Source organism: Bos taurus, chromosome 2 (genome assembly GCF_002263795.3).
Source record: "Bos taurus isolate L1 Dominette 01449 registration number 42190680 breed Hereford chromosome 2, ARS-UCD2.0, whole genome shotgun sequence".
Taxonomy (NCBI): Eukaryota; Metazoa; Chordata; class Mammalia; order Artiodactyla; family Bovidae; genus Bos; species Bos taurus.
This window is the reverse complement of record NC_037329.1, coordinates 48,453,971-48,471,347: the sequence shown is the minus strand read 5'-3', so window position 1 is coordinate 48,471,347 and position 17,377 is coordinate 48,453,971. Positions and strand designations below refer to the sequence as shown.

The following is a 17,377-nucleotide window of genomic DNA, read 5'->3' as shown; positions in this document are numbered from 1 at the left end:
AAAAAACTTTGTATCTCAACAATATACCATAGCTTAAAAGCATATGTCTCAATAATGTGCTATGGCTTAAAATAAAGTAAGTATACTATATTCTTGAAATAAAAAATTATGAAAGGAAAGAAGGAGAAAGGGAAGGATGGGGTTGCAGTTAAATTTGGGGGTAAAGTATATCATACTTGGTACCTTGGAACTTGGTCTGAGCTTTTTGAAATATGTAATTACCCATAATCCACTCAACAAATATTTATTGAGTGCCTACTATGTGCCAAGAATTATTCCAGGTGCTGGAGATATTTCTATGAGCAAAGACAAAACTCTGACCTCTTGGAAATACAACAAGTGGGGAGAAATGAAATATAATCAAATAAATATGTAATATTATTCAGGAAACAACAGATGTTATAAAGAGAAATAAAGCAAGATAAAGGCATAGAAGGTGACATGGAGATACTTCAGATAGACTGGTCTCTCTGAGGAGGTGATGCTTGAGGCCAAAATGGAAGAGGAAGCACAGCATGCAGTAATCTGGGGAAGAGCACTCTAACCAAAGAAACAGCCAGTGCAGAGGTTCTGAGACGAGAGTATTGTGCTCAAAGAATAGCAAGAATGCTAGTTTGGAAACTACAGGAGAGTGCGTGGTGGAGGGATAGCAGGAGATGAAATCACAAAGCTATACAGCGATCAGATCATGGAAGCCAAACCTAGGGTTTGGGAATTTGTTAAGTATAATAGAAAGAACTTGGATACTTTTAATAGAGAAATGACATGATCCAGTTTGTTAAAAGATTTTTCTGAATGTTTTGTGAAAAATAAACTGGAAGGAGACAAGATTGGGAACCGGAGGCTATTGCAGTCGTGTGGGTAATGATGTTGGATCGGGTTGAGGTAGCAGAAGCAGCAGCCATAGAAGTGGTAACAGCAACAGGAATCATCAGAATTGGTAGGTTTCAGGATATAATCTAAAGGTAGAGCTGGTAGGCCTGCTGATGAATTGGCTGTTGGGAGTGAGACGAAGAGGAAAATCAAAAATGACTTGCTTTGGTTTGCTTAACTGGTGGAATGTAAGTTCTCTCCAGAAATGAAAGAAGACTTGGAGAAAAAGGGGGTTAGATCCTCACTTATGCTTTGTGTGTGCATGCTCAGTCGTGTCCAACCCTTTGCAACCCCATGTACTGTAGCCTGACAACCTCCTCTGTCCATGGGATTTCCCAGGCGAAAATACCGGAAGGGGTTACCATTTCCTTTTGCAGAGGCTCTTCCCCACCCAGGGACTGAACCCTCATCATCCCCTGCATTGGCAGGCGATTCTTTATCACTGAGCCCCCAAGAAGTCCCAGTTATAACTTAGACGTGTTAAATTTGAGATGCCTATTAAACACGTCAGTGGAGATGTTGTTCAGGCAGTTAGGCAAAAGTCTGAGGAAGAAACTGGAGCTGGAAGTGTAAGTCTGAAAGACATTAGCCCTTAGATCACTAGACAGTGAGTAGAAAATAAAGAAAAGAGAGCTGGAGACTGAGCCCTAGGTCATTCTACCATTCAGAGGTCTATTAATGAGGAAGACCCAACACAAGAGACTGATAAGGAGCAACCAGCCTGGCAGCAAGAAAACCAGGAAGGCAGGAAATCAAGAATTATAGAGTATCCAGAAGAAAACAAATGAGTACAACTTATATAAAATAAAATTTTAATATGGATGGCTCTTGGATAGTCTTCATAATAAGAGAAAATAAAATTTAAACATCATTGCAATATCATTATTGACCTATCAGATTAAAAAAGTTTAAAAAGTTTAATTACATACTGTATTGGTGAGGTTGTAAGGAAACAGTCTCGTGTACTGCAGATGGGTGTGTAAACCAGCACATTTTCTTTGAAGAGCAATTTTTTTTTTTCTGTTTGCTTCTTTTTTTTGAATATAAATTTATTTAATTGGAGACTAATTACTTTACAATATTGTATTCATTTTGCCATACATCAACATGAATCCGCCATAGGTATACACATGTTCCCCATCCTGAAGCCCCCTCCCACCTCCCTCCCCATACCATCCCTCTGGGTCACCCCAGTGCACTAGCCCCAAGCTTCCTGTATCATGCATCAAACATGGACTGGCGATTCATTTCATATATGATATTATACATGTTTCAATGCCATTCTCCCAAATCATCCCACCCTTGTCCTCTCTCACAGAGTCCATAAGACTGTTCTATACATCTGTGTCTCTTTTGCTGTCTCGCATACAGGGTTATCGTTGCCATCTTTCTAAATTCCATATATATGCGTTAGTATACTGTATTGGTGTTTTTCTTTCTGGCTTACTTCACTCTGTATAATAGGCTCCAGTTTCATGCACCTCATTAGAACTGATTCAAATGTATTCTTTTTAATGGCTGAGTAATACTCCATTGTGTATATGTACCACAGCTTTCTTATCCATTCATCTGCGGATGGACATCTAAGTTGCTTCCATGTCCTGGCTATTATAAACAGTGCTGCGATGAACATTGGGGTACACGTGTCTCTTTCAGTTCTGGTTTCCTCAGTGTGTATGCCCAGCATGGGATTTCTGGGTTATATGGCAGTTCTATTTCCAGTTTTTTAAGGAATCTACACACTGAAGAGCAATTTGACAACAAAATCTTAAGAGTAAATATACTGTATGACCAATCAATTCTGCTTCTGGGAATTGATCTTATAGTTTGTTTATACACGTGAAAAATGATAAATGTACAAGGATATACACTGAACAATTATATTCAATAGCAAAAGGTCGGAACGATCATCAAGGAAATGGTTAAACAAATTATGACTCATCCTAAAATAAATACAATAAAATTATGAGAGCTGGTTAAATTATGGCTCATCTCAGAATACTATTTAGCTAATAAAAAGACAAGACAGATTTATAGGTACCATATGGAGGGCTCCTGAAGATATGTGATTAAGTAAAACAAGTCAAAATTTAGATTAGTATCTTTATTATGTTACTATATCTTTTATAAGAAAATAAAAGAATATAGTTACCTATATATTTGTATATGCCTAGAAGATCTCTTAAAGGATACACAATAATTTGGTTATAAGGTTATATCTTATACATTTTGAATTTTATGGCACATCTATATATTTCTATTTTTTAAGTTTTTTTTTTCTTTTTTTGAGGATGGAATGTTGCTAAGAAGTCAAGTAAATTAAGGACTGAAAATTGATCATTGATAAGGCAAGATGGAGTTTCCTGCTGCTACTGCTAAGTCACTTCAGCCGTGTCCGACTCTGTGCGACCCCATAGACGGCAGCCCACCAGGCTCCCCCGTCCCTGGGATTCTCCAGGCAAGAACACTGGAGTGGGTTGCCATTTCCTTCTCCAATGCATGAAAGTGAAAAGTGAAAGGGAAGTTGCTGACTCTTCACGACCCCATGGACTGCAGCCCACCAGGCTCCTCCATCCATGGGATTTTCCAGGCAAGAGTACTCCTACTGATCTTTATAAAGCTGAGTCCACTGAACTGATATCGGGATGAAAATCTGATTATACATTGAAGTGATTGGGAGGTTGAGTACGTGGTGATACTGAGTCCAGAGTTTTGTATTGTGAAAACTGGATTTTGTTTCTACTTCTGACTCAGCCATGTCTAATTCTTTCAATCTGGACAAATCACTTGATTTCTGTGAGGCCCAATTACTACATGAGTAAGATGGAGAAGTCATATTTGCCCAACCAGTTGAAGAGTATTCTTATTGTGCTCCAATGAGAGAATGCCTCATAACTGATACACTATAAAACCTTATTGGATAAGATGTATCACTGTTGTAATTACTACCTAAGCACCCTTGTACTGCACAAGGAATTCTAAAAGAAGTATTTTTGGAAAGTTGAAGATTTAGTGTTAGCTCTGTGGGTCTTTTTAAAATAATATAACCTGTATTATATTCTAGATGTGTCTATATTGCTGCTTTCTTAAATGCCTCTTTTTTCCAAATTAAAATATATATATTTTGGGCTTAAAACTTTTGATTTTAAAGCTATAGCTTTTAAAAAGCTGTAAGAAAGTCCTACTGGTTATCATTGCTTTAACATTATTTTGATAATATAAATATACATAAATTATAAAAATAAAATATTATTTTTAGTCTCATTTCCCAGAAACAATCACTAGTAACTAGTACATTTTCAAATCTTTCCAGATATTTCTCTGTCATAATTAATACCCTTACACATATTTGCTTTGGACTTAAACAAAATCTACTTGGCCCTTCCTGGTACTTTTTAATACAAATGTTAACCACAGTGTTCCCCAAAACACATGACCCATCCAGATTTGACTTGTAATAGGAAAATCAAGAGCTTTTTTTTGTTGTTATAAAGAACACCCATATAAAAATTTGTAAAGAAACCATCAATTTTAGTTCTTTTTAGTTTTAGTTCTTTTCTAAATATTTAAACTATGTATTGAGTAGAAGTTGTAGAGCTAATTTTCCCCTCTCAGATAATTCTTCTCTCATTGGAAGCTGGGACAACAGCATGGATGGGTGCCTTGCAGAATGAGAACTGCAAAACTTCCTCTGCTAATAACACTTTTGACCAAGATAATAAGGAATCCCCTAATTTAGCCCTGAACACTCAATAGTGAATAACATATTCTTACTTGAAAGAGAAATTTTAAGGCATAATAAATATTCTTTTTCATCAAGTTAATCTTTGTTTGCATAAGTAGATCAAATCTCTAGGGCAGGTCCAACAGTAAAAAGTACACATAAATCATGCAGTACACCTCTATCTACAGATGGGAATTTGAGTTGCAGAGACTTAGCATGCACTGCTGAGCTTCCCTTTTCCTTCTTACCTTCTAATTATACTTCATTAAGGCAATGTCTGAACTTGCAGCAACACCAAATGAATGGGAAAATAGCAAAGTTTGGCTATGTTTACAAAAATGTTGTGTTTTTTTTCTTCCCATTTTTTATGTTAGTCTGTTTGGGCTGCCATAACAAAATGCCATAGACTGGGTGGCTTCAACAACAGAAATTTGGTTTTTGGTTTTTTTGTTTTTTACCAATCTGCAAGCTTGAAACTCCAATATCAAGTTACCAGAATGGTTGTTTTTCTAATTATGGCTCTTTTCCTAGATTGCAGACTTTCACCTTCTCATGTCCTCACATGTTATAGAGAGTCAGCAAGCTTTCTGGTGTCTCTTCTAACAAGGGCACGAATCTCATCTTCAGGGCCCTATCCTCGTGACATCATGTCACCCTAATTCCAAAAAGGCCCCATCTCCAGATACAGTTACATTGGAAGTTCAGACTTCAACGTATGAATTTGCGGTTGATATAAATATTCAGTCCATAACACTAGTACTTTCTGACATAATTTTTACAGTTAAAAGAATTATAGAAAGAATAAAAAGTAGTAAAAAAAATGCCCTGTGTGTCTTTGAATATATTTCAGTTTCTTCTATTTGTTAAAATAAGACAAGTGAGTCTAGAGACTCACTATCAGAGCTAAAATTCCATTTGTTCAAAGAAAAAAAAATTACAGCACTTAATTTTTCTAATAGCAACTGAATTAACTTCTATCCAGCTGTGAAAGTATGATTGAATTATAACTTCCCTTCCCTTTCAAAAATTATCTTTTCCAAACAAAAAGCCAGTTTTGTTACTAAAAATAACTTACAGTATCTGTAGGAGAGGTGGTTTTAATGTTGCAAAATCATAAGTAACATATATCACCTAACTGATGAAGAATTAAGAGAAACTGTGGGGAGCAATCTACCAGAGAAAAACTGTACGGGATTTCAAATTTCTTATTAATTTCCTTTTAGCATCTCACATTCATCTCTGAATTTACTCCTTCACGTATTGATAATGTTATTACAACCAGACTTAATACAATTAGTTTGTAATCTTTCCACTTCCATAGTGATATAGAATTGCCTAAGCTTCATTTGTGAGGATGAAGCTTGATAGGTTACATGACTGTCACAAGACACTTTTCAGATACTATGAATTTAGATAAGTTAGTATTTAGGATTTTTGTTATTGTTAGGATTCAGACATCTTATAAACTGTAAGAACAGTACTATAAACTTCAAAATTCAGTTCAGTTCAGCTCAGTTGCTCAGTCATGTCTGACTCTTTGCAACCCCATGGACTGCAGCACACTAGGCCTCCCTGTCCATCACCAACTCCCAGAGTTTACTCAAACTCATGTCCATTGAGTTGGTGACGCCATCCAACCATCTCATCCTCAGTTGTCCCCTTCTCCTCCCACCTTCAATCTTTCCCAGCATCAAGGACTTTTCAAATAAGTCAGTTCTTTGCATCAAGTGGCCAAAGTATTGGAGTTTCACCTTGTTGAATAAACTCCAAAGTTACTCAAATAAGTATTGAGAGTGTAACAGTGACATGTAGTTCAAGCAGTGCTTAATTTTTAAAAATTATAAGTAGGCATAGAAGATATCTCTGTATGACACATGGAAAGCCATAAAAATGATTTCTGCACAACAGAACATTATTTTTAATTATTGAATCCAACCAGTGGCTGCTTCATTATGTCAAAAATTCATGGAAATATATAAATTTTTTCAGTCCTTCAATATAGGGCAAATCTAAAAACTCTAAGAGAAACCAAGTTGCAGCAGTGCTAGCCAAAAAAGGGGCAAGGATTTTGTAGAATATAGGGGATGCTAAGAATCCTCCTTACATTTGATGCAATAATGGATTTAATGCAAATTACATCTAATGCAATTACTTAAAGAAATGATTTATGAAAATTCTAGTTAAAGGCTGTTCTAAGCAACTATAAATGTAACAACCAAATGTACTAATCCTAAGTCTAAATCAATGCATGCCCATTCTGAGGCAGGAAGATATAGGATGTGGAGAGTGTGGAACTTATAAAAGAAGCCATACAAAGGAACCAGCACTAGGTCAAAGATATTTTTCTGACCCACACTTACCTAAGATATCACCAGTTTCCTCCTATAAAGATATGAATGTCTCCATCAGAATAACATTCAATACTCACTGTAATTTGTTGGCGTGTATTCAAGCATAACTTAGTTTTAAGTATAATAGTACTAATTTGCTATCTGGGTTCAGTTATTTTCAATTGCACACAATTTCTTCAAACCTTATTAAAGAATGTTGTCTGAAAGAAGTGATCCTCAAGACTCAAAGTAACAACTGCAGTCAAGATTGGGTTGTTCAAAGTGCCTGGGGCAGGAGTGTCATTCCTAGCAGAGGGTGCATGTGTGTGTGTGTGTGTGTGTGTGTTTGCATGTGCTCAGTCATGTCCAACTCTTTGAAACCCCATGGATGGTAGCCCATGAGTCTCCTCTGTGCAAGATTACTAGAATGGGTTACCATTTCCTACTCCAGCAGAGGGTACTTAAACAGGTCTTATTCCTACCTGGGTGTATACATGTTACCCCAGCCACTAACTGGGCACAAAACACGTTTACTATAGTGCACAAGGCATTGTCCCTGACTTCCAGAAATGTATAATATAGCTGAGGAGACAAAACTGATATACATACACTCACAAATTTAGCAAAGGAGAGCCTATATATAAGATGATGTGCTAAGCAGGATATAAAGAGAAATGAGACTGCATGATCCCTGCCCTCAAAATGACTGTAAGTAGTGGAGAACATAATAATAGCAATAAAATAATCATTTCAAACATAAATTGGCTCAGACGGTAAAGAATCTGCCTGCAATGCAGGAGACCTGGGTTCAGTCCCTGGGTTGGGAAGATTCCGTGGAGGAGGGCATGGCAACCCTCTCCAGTATTCTTGTCTGGAGAATCCTGATGGCCAGAGGAGCCTGATGGGCTACAGTCCATGGGATTGCAAAGAGTTGGATACAACTCACCAACTAAATGGAGAAGGCAATGGCGACCCACTCCAGTACTCTTGCCTGGAAAATCCCATGGACAGAGGAGCCTGGTAGGCTGCAGTCCATGGGGTCGCTGAGTCAGATACGACTGAGCAACTTCATTTTGACTTTTCACTTTCATGCACTGGAGAAGGAAATGGCAACCCACTCCAGTGTTCTTGCCTGGAGAATCCCAGGGACGGGGGAGCCTGGTGGGCTGCCGTCTATGGGGTCGCACAGAGTCGGACATGACTAAAGTGACTTAGCAGCAGCAGCAGCAACTAACACACACACACACACACACACACAATGTGCAAAGAACTGCACCAAGAGTTTTACAGCACATGTACAATCTCTTTTAATCCTCATATTAACATTATAGGATAGATATTACTGTTCTTATTTTACAAATAAAGAAACTAAGCTCAAGAGTTTAAGTAAGTGGTTAGGTTTATAAAGGGCTTCTCTGGTGGCTCAGCTGGTTAAGAATCCACCTGCAATGTGGGAGACCTGGGTTTGGTCCCTGGGTTGGAAAGATCCCATGTAGAAGGGAATGGCTACCCACTCCAGTATTCTGGCCTGGAGAATTCCATGGACTGTATAGTCCATGGGGTCGCAAAGTCAGGCACAACTGATCGACTTTCACTCACTAGGTTTATAAAACTAGTAAGCAGTACTTGTGGATCTGAGTCTAAGGAGCAGTAGCTCCTTCCTGTGACAGCACACTGCGCCTCCCACATGTAGACAAATTACTGTGAAATGGCAAACATTATAAAAGTAGACCCATGAACTTCAGTGTTTTACAGCAGTCATTTCCAGCCTGAGGGAACTGGAAATGTTTGGTGGAGGAGATGGCCTTTGAGCTGGCCTTTGAGCAACAGTGAGAAGCCTAATAAGAGATGAGTAACTGTAGGAAGTTGGATCACTCCAGGAAGTACATAAGCAAAGGCATAGAGGCAGGACAGCATACATTTATAAAGGAGGAATGATTAACAATCTATTTTGGTGGTCACCTGGAAATACAATAGTGGTGTGATGTGAAAAGTAAGTTGGAATCACTTTGGAATCAAATGGTAACAAGCAGATCTTAAATACTGCTTTAAGGAATTTAGACTATTTGGAGGTTACTGTTGACCTATTGCCCACTCCAGTACTTTTGCCTGGAAAATCCCATGGACGGAGGAACCTGGTGGGCTGCAATGCAGTCCATGGGGTTGCTAGAGTCTGACACGACTGAGCGACTTCACTTTCACTTTTCACTTTCATGCATTGGAGAAGGAAATAGCAACCCACTCCAGTGTTCTGGCCTGGAGAATCCCAGGGACGGGGAAGCCTGGTGGGCTGCCATCTCTGGGGTCGCACAGAGTCGGACATGACTGAAGCAACTTAGCAGCAGCAGCAGTTGACCTATTGAAAGGTGTTTGTGAAAGAAGGGCATCATAGAACAGTGTTTCAGTGTGATTAAACAAAGAGACAATCATACATGACAATTATTAACAAATATGAGCTCAGTGTGAAGAAATATTCTTGTCATAATATTAGGAAAGAACTGGTTAACCTTACCTTCAGGAGTGGTTATAAATAACTAATCACCTCCTGACCAGAATCATCACAGTCTAGACTGGGCCAAGAAGATTTATAAACTCAGTTTCACCCCCAACAGTTTGATCACACTGGGAGAAATAATAAAGTAGCCAGGAAAATAAAATAATAATCCATAATAACAGCTAATCTTGGTAGGGGTTATATTATATGTCAGGCACTGCCCTCCAGGCCCTTTATAATAACTGTCTGCCGTCTGCGGACAGAACCTGCCGTCCAGGTTCATTGCAAAGGAGGTTAGACAGTCCTGTGAACTATTTAAATCAAGCTGTCTGAGAAGTCAGAGAATTCATCACCTTTCAAGAGATCTAGTCATGATTACTGCTGCTGCTGCTACTGCTGCTAAGTCACTTCAGTCCTGTCCAACTCTATGCGACCCCATAGACGGCAGCCCACCAGGCTCCCCCATCCCTGGGATTCTCCAGGCAAGAACACTGGAGTGGGTTGCCACGTCCTTCTCCAATGCATGAAAATGAAAAGTGAAAGGAAAGTCACTCAGTCATGTCTGACTCTTAGCGACCCCATGGACTGCAGCCCACCAGGCTCCTCCGTCCATGGGATTTTCCAGGCAAGAGTACTGGAGTAGGGTGCCATTGCCTTCTCCGAGTCATGATTACTACTGACATAAAACATAGTCTCTTGCCCCTGTTGAACAGTCAGGGATAAACACTGAAATTATGCACCAACTTTCATTTTCCTAAACTCCATAAGGATCATTTGTCTCTAACATGTTTCCATTTCCAGGATTACAGTTTCTTTTACATTAGTTACATTTTATGGTGCTTGTTTTCCGGCACTTCTGTCTCTTCAGCAAACTCTCTCTTCTCCAAATCAGAGTGTAGGATGGGTTATTTCTAGGAAAAGCTTCTTCAAATAAACTGATTCCACCCACCATGTATTCATTCTGGTGTCTTGTTCCTGCATTTCGAAGCACTTTTGGAGCCTACAGCTCACTATCTATGATTGCCTAAACCTTCTCAATGTAATGAGGGAAAGAGAATGTGTGAAAGAAAAAGTTGGATTTGTGACCCCTGTAAATCTTAATTACCAAAGGAAAGCCAGCTACCTATATTCTATTGTAAATAAGCTATATGCATACTAAGTCACATTAGGACAGAATGTGTGTGTATTGGAGGGACTAGTCTGAGCCAAATTATTATGTGTGTTCTTTAGGGAAAGAAATTATTTCTTAATTATCTTTGCAAGTGAATTGCACACTCTAGACACCAAATAGTTAATAAATGGGTTTTTTAAAAAATAAACACAGATTGGTGGAAGGGAGAGGAAATAAAATTCAAACATGAACAACTCACTTGTTTTAACAACTTGAGTTAGAATGTTAAATGAAGAATGAGGCTAATGGCTAAATTTGGGCAGCATGTTGGATTTTTACAGGGATTTTATAATCTTTTCTTTTACATGACCAATATAATGAATATCTTTAATAATAATAACTATTTAAGTCAACAACTCAGGCAGCCACCAGGTGCCCTCTCAACGAAAATTAAAATTATATACATCCCTCCCTCTCACCGCATTTGCTTTTCTCACCATTTCCTTCATTTTAATCAACAGTGTAGTGGGTTAAATAACAAGCCCCCCAAAATCCTTAGACCCCATGAACATTACCTTATTTAGTAAAGGAGACTTTCAGTAAGGATTTGTGATGGAATCATCCTGAATTTACCCCCCAGGGGGCCTAAGACAAGCATCCTAAGAGACAGAGAGCAGGAGTCAGTGTGACCGCAGAACCAGAGACTGGAACAATACAGCTGAGGAGTGTCAATGAAAGCCGACAGACACCAGAGCTAGGGGACACAAAGAACCAGATTCTCCCTGAGAACCTTCAGAGGGAGTGCAGGCTCACCAACACTAAGATTTTTGAACTCACAGTCTCCAGAACTGTGACAGAATACGTTTCTGTCATTTGGAGTCATCCAGTTTGTGGTAATCTTTTACAGCGTTCCTAAAAATCTAACAAAAAGGACAACTCTTTCCTTCCAGTTGCTCACTAAAACTCCAAGAGTTGTCCTTAACTTCCATCTTTCTCTCATGTCACCAATCTACCCAACAGTGGTAAAGAATTTATACTTTTAAAATGCATCCAGAATCTGATCACTGGTCACCACTTCCACTGCTGCCACCTGTCAAAACCACCATCCTATATTATCCCCTTAAAGAGTCCCCTATTTAAAGGAAATCAGTCCTGAATATTCATTGGCAGGACTGATGTTGAAGCTGAAACTCCGACACTTTGGCCACCTGATGGGAAGAGCTGACTCATTGGAAAAGACCCTGATGCTGGGAAAGACGGAAGGCTGGAGGAGAAGGGGACGATAGTGGATGAGATGGCTGGATGGCATCACCGACTTGATGGACATGAGTTTGAGTGAACTCCGGGATTGGTGATGGACAGGGAGGCCTGGCGTGCTGCAATTCATGGGGTCGCAAAGAGTTGGACACGACTGAGCGACTGAACTGAACTGAACTGAAAGAGTCTCCTTGATTCCACCCATGCCCCCTACAACCTATTCTCAATATACCAGACAGACTGAATCTTTAAAACTTAAATTGGAATTCCCACATTGACCTGTATGCATCCTGCCACCCCCTTGCCTCATCCCCCTGCCCCTAGCTCATTGCTCTGCTCCCGCCCACAGCAGGAATGCTCTTCCTTGCCCCTCCTCCAACACTCCAGGTGGGGTCTTTCCTCAAGGGCTTTGCACTGGCAATTCCTCCTGTTTAGAAAACTGTTTCCTCAGGTTATATCTCTGCAAAGTTCACTCCACCACCTCCTTTAAGTCTTACTCAAATGTCACCTTCTCAGAAGTAAAAACTTATTGAATAAATAATCAAGTAAATGGATTTCAAATCAATAACTTTTATAACTATCAAGCACTTTTACTTTATAATTATTCTAACTAGTATTGTTCTTTCTTAAAGCCTATGACCTAGTCTTAGTGTCGCATCCATATATTCTCAAACTGTACAGAATTAGATTCCTTTACAATGTCTTGTTCATTAAGTCCATGATTACTTCATGACCTTAGATGTTTTGGAATAATGTTTTGGAACATACAGTAATGTCCAATGTTTTCTGAAGTAGTATGTGGTAACTTGCCTCAGTCATTAATTAGCTTTAATATGTGACATAAGTGAAATAGTCTTTTCTTTATAATCAGGGAGACAAGCTTGTATCTCCTTATTTTTTCCCAAAGTTGTAAACTACTGTCAGAAATACAGATGGCGGTGGGTGTTCTGGTGGTCTCTATGCTAGGCTTGACGTGGGGACGGCTACAGCTTGGCATCCCTAACCTGTCCTGCCGCTGGCCGCCCCCTGGGCTTGTGGGCACGTGTCTGGCAGCTCTCCAGGCAGTGTGGCCATGGCCAGTAGACCTGACACCTCAGGCACTGACCTCTACTGCTTGGAGCCACTGCGGAAACAAGATTATGAAGGCTGTTTATGCTCCCTGCTTCCCTCTGCCGAATCCAGAAGCTCTGCTTTTGCACTGAGAGCCTTCCATGTGGAATTGGCTCAGGCTAGTTAAGGACTCTGTCTCTGAGAAAACAATTGGACTGATGCAAATGCAGTTTTGGGGGGGAAAAAACTGTGAATGATTTATATTGTGACAGTCCACCACATCAGCGTGTGGCCACTGAACTATGGAAGGCTGTCAGAAAACATAATCTGACTAAAAGATGGCCTGTGAAAATCACTGATGAAAGAGAAAAGAATTTGGATGACAAAGTATATCATAACATCCAGAAACTAGGAAATTATGCTAAAAACACTCAGAGCTCTCTTCTTTATCTAACACTAGAAATATTGGGTATAAAGGATCTTCATGCAAATCATGCCACAAATCACACTGGAAAAACGCAAGGCATTGTCACTTGCTTGAGAGCAACACCCTGTCATGGTAGCAGAAGAAAGCTGTCCCTTCCCATGGGTATTTGTATGCCGCGTGGTGTTTCACAAGAGGATTTTCTACAAAAGAGCCAAAATGAAAATGTGAGAGATGTGGTGTATGACACTGCCAGCCAGGCACACTTGCACCTAAAGCATGCTAGGTCCTTCCACGAAAGTGTTCTTGTGAAAGCGTTTCCTGCTTTTGCACAGACAGTTGCTCTGGAGGACTATTTAAAGAAAATCCGACAAGTGGATTTTGATCTATTCCACCCATCTTTACAGCAGAAGAATAGTTTACTTCCATTATCTTTATATATTCAGTCGTGGAGAAAAAGATATTTAAAAAAAGCAAAAAAAGAGATATGGATGGCAATTAGTTAATGAATAACATAAGAGAGTAGTTAGAATAACATAGAAAGTTAGTTTCAAAATGAACAAACCTATCAAAGAAAAAGCTATTTCTCCAATATGGTCAGGATGGTAGCAGGTATATTATCACTACAGGAAGCAAGTTTGACTGTCAAGTTGGTGAAGAATAATTACAATTGTCAGGCAGAAAAATGATGAGATTGTGGGAAATTGAGCATTCCAAAATTCTCACAGAAGTGTTGACTTCATGTTATAGTCTGCAAACTCATTTTAATGCTATAAGATCCAATTCACTTTTCCAGAAGTCAGCTGTTGCCAGTTTTGTCCTGCCAATTGTGAAATGTTCCAGTGTGATTTTTGTGTTTGTTTGTTTTATTTGTTTGAGAATTCATTATCACATTGTCAGATTTCTAGGTCATTGCTTAGAAAGGCAATTTTAGTAGTGTTTTAAATCACCCATGTGATAAACCTTTTCTTTGGAACGACCTCTGTCTCAATCATCCAAAATAATTTCATAATCTCTCTTGGATAGAAAGTTTATAGATTTGAGGCCACACAATTCTTTCCTTGGCTAAAATAATAAATTTTCCCAAGCTAAAAAGAACTTTCCCAAACCATGTTGAAAAAAAAAAAATTTGTGACACTCTACAAAATGTCAATTTCAACAGCCCAAATTTATTTTCAGAAATTTCAAGTACATCAAACACTTCTACAAGTTAGGCACTGTGGGTCTGCTTCTCATTTTGCTAGATACCTGGTTTGTAGTATTTGTAATAGCATGTACTTCCTTTGAAGTTAGTATTCTTGAAGTCTCCAGAGGCTTGGATAAGTTCCTCAGAGACAGAGCTGGTATAATTTGTATAACAGCCCACGGCATTACCAGTTCACACTGTAATTTTGCCAGATCTTATAAAATAAGTTGGCTTGGCCCTAGTCATTAGAGAGATGGGCAGCCTCCAGGGTAAACCCAATTGCTGTAGAAACTATCATTAAAACTATTATTGAACATCTAGCTGGTGCCAAAAATACATCCAACTCATTGTAGTCATGGGGATCTACAGCAAGACAATGCTTTTGCGCTACACAAGGGGCACATGAATGCTTTAGCAGTTTTAATCCAGGGAAATGCTGAAATGGAAAAGCACTGGTCTCAGAAGGCACTCAGGCAACATCATCCTGCTCCCTCTCATTCTGGACCACTTCCAGTTCCAGCATCCTTTAGCATCCCCTTTATAGCCAAGAATCTGAAGAGATACACAGATGTAATTTGATCATGTTTGGCCATTTTTCATCTCCAAAACACTTCTCAAATCTATCTCCTCTTTCTTCATGACAAATACCACTGCCTTACTTCAGTCCTTCATACTGTTCACCTGGACTAACACAGGAACTTCCAGACTGGTCTCTCTAACTCCTGTCTACCCACTTCCCCCACCCTGAATATACCCACTTATCTACATTCTCCATGTTGCAGCCAGCATGGCTTGTCTAAAATATACAAATGACTCTTTCACTCCCAAGTTTTGAATGGTTCTGAATTCATTCATCAATTCATGCTCCTGCACTGGGAATACAGTAGTAAACAAAACAGATCCATTTTTGCCTTCTTGAAGCTTACATTACTGTGGGTGAGACAGGCAATAAGAAGACAACTCTACAGTGGTATATATAGCAGGAAAGAGAGAGTGATGGAGGTGGGAATATTTTAGAAAGGGTAGTCAGGAGGGTCAATTCTCAGCAGAAGGGAGTGAGGGGAAGGTGTCAGCCATGAGACAGATGGACAGCGAGGAAGCACAAGTACTCCAGGCAGAGTGATTAACAAGTGCAAAAGCCTGAGTCAGAGAGATGTTTGCATGTTCCAGCACATCAAGGTGGCCTATGAGGTTGGAAACTGGTATGTAAGGAGGTTGAAGGCAAAGTGGGGAGCAGAGCACAGGCCAATTCAAGTAAAGACTTGCCTTCCAGGCCTTGGTAAGAATGTAGATTTTATTCTAGACGTGAAGGAGCCATGGGAGGTTTGAGCACTTACTGGGGAATGTCATTATCTGATTTATATTTTAGAAGGACCACTCTCGCTTCTGTGAAAAGGGTAGACTTAGAGGAGCCGAAATGGAAGACTTACTCCCACTATAACTATGGACCTATTGCTGTGATCCTTGGTAGCTTGCACTAGGATGGTGATGGTAGTCAAATTTGGCATATCTGATCAAGAAGATTTGCTGAAGGATTGAGTGTGGGTGGGTGTGAGAGAAAGCAAGGAATAAAGGACTCAACACTTCCTATAGAATACGGGCTTTATTGTTGGGCTTTATTATACAGCATCCAGTTCTATCTGTTTGACATCTGCTTCCTTCTTCATCCTCATCTCCCACCCACATCTGAAAATTTTCCTTCCAGGAATTCTGAATTCTGGGAGTTTCCCTGCCTATGTGCCCATGCTGTTTCATATCTCTATGATGTTTTTCAGGCGGTACTTTTTGTATGAATTTCCCTTCCTACCTATACAATTCTTTTCAATCTTCAAGACTCAGCTCAGGCATCATTTGCGCAAGAAACCTTTTCTGGATTAACTTTCCAGGTTAAACTAAGTATCTTCTCCTATATGCAGCATTCAGCAGTCTTATCACTAATCGTACTACATTGAAACTCAGGTTTTTGTCTGTCTTCCCACTGTCACCTCCACAAAAGGGGCATCTTGCATTATATGTCTTGGCATCCCCAGTGCCTCACTCAGGGCCTGCACACAACAGAGGCTTAATAAACGTTTGTTGATCTGAACTGAATCTCCCAAGAGCTCTTCACGCCATCAAGTCAGCCTTGTCAGGGACAAGAGTGGATCAGATCATCAAAGAGCCATGAAGAGTGAAGCTTTCCTGGATAAATCACATTGTGCAGACAGGCATGTTGACCGCATGGATCACTCGTTCTTCATATTGAGTGCTCATGGCCTTTGGTCAAAGTAAGCCAGCTCCAAAATATCTCTGAATGTGATAGATACAGGGATCAAGGAGTAAAGTTTGGGAGTAAATGGAAGAAAGGACTCAGTTACCTACTGCCTTTTGAACATGGGGTAACAGACTTCTAGAAAAAATGAAATGAAGCAGGCATATCCTCTATTATCTCTGTCAGTGTGCTCAACACCAGCAACACCAGCTGCTTTTCCTGGTCATCATAGCTGATAGAAGATAGCAAGAGAATCAGTTTGCAAGCTGCAGGTACAGAGCAGTGTTCAGGGGATCTATAATCACATTACATAAAGCGGGGTTTATATAAGGTTGACAGAATGTGCTGATGAGAGCCATTTACAGTTCAATTGTAACAGAGCAGTCTGGCAAGCAGCTAGCTTTCTCTGGGAGGTGATGTACTTTGGGTTCTGCTATCAAGTCAGATTTAGAATAACAATCTGAAGGGAACACAATCCCCCTTTTAAAAATCCTGCCTTCTCTTCCTCAGATCCAGTGAAGCAAAAGAAGTTAGAAGTGTCTGCGTAATACTAGCAGATTTTTCATTACTTTTTATGGAAATGCAACTGTATCTAAAGATTTAATTTTTTGGTCAGGGGAAACATAGTCAATATAGAAAACTTGATTTAATACAGCAGACAACAAACTCTTTTTTAA

At 39.5% G+C, this 17,377-nt stretch overlaps 1 pseudogene; it reads left to right on the top strand.

Annotated features, from left to right (window-relative positions):
* Nucleotides 1-12,739: 12,739 nt before the first annotated feature.
* On the top strand, nucleotides 12,740-13,769 carry LOC100139975 (NADH dehydrogenase (ubiquinone) complex I, assembly factor 6-like; annotated as a pseudogene).
* The last annotated feature ends 3,608 nt before the right edge of the window (nucleotides 13,770-17,377 follow it).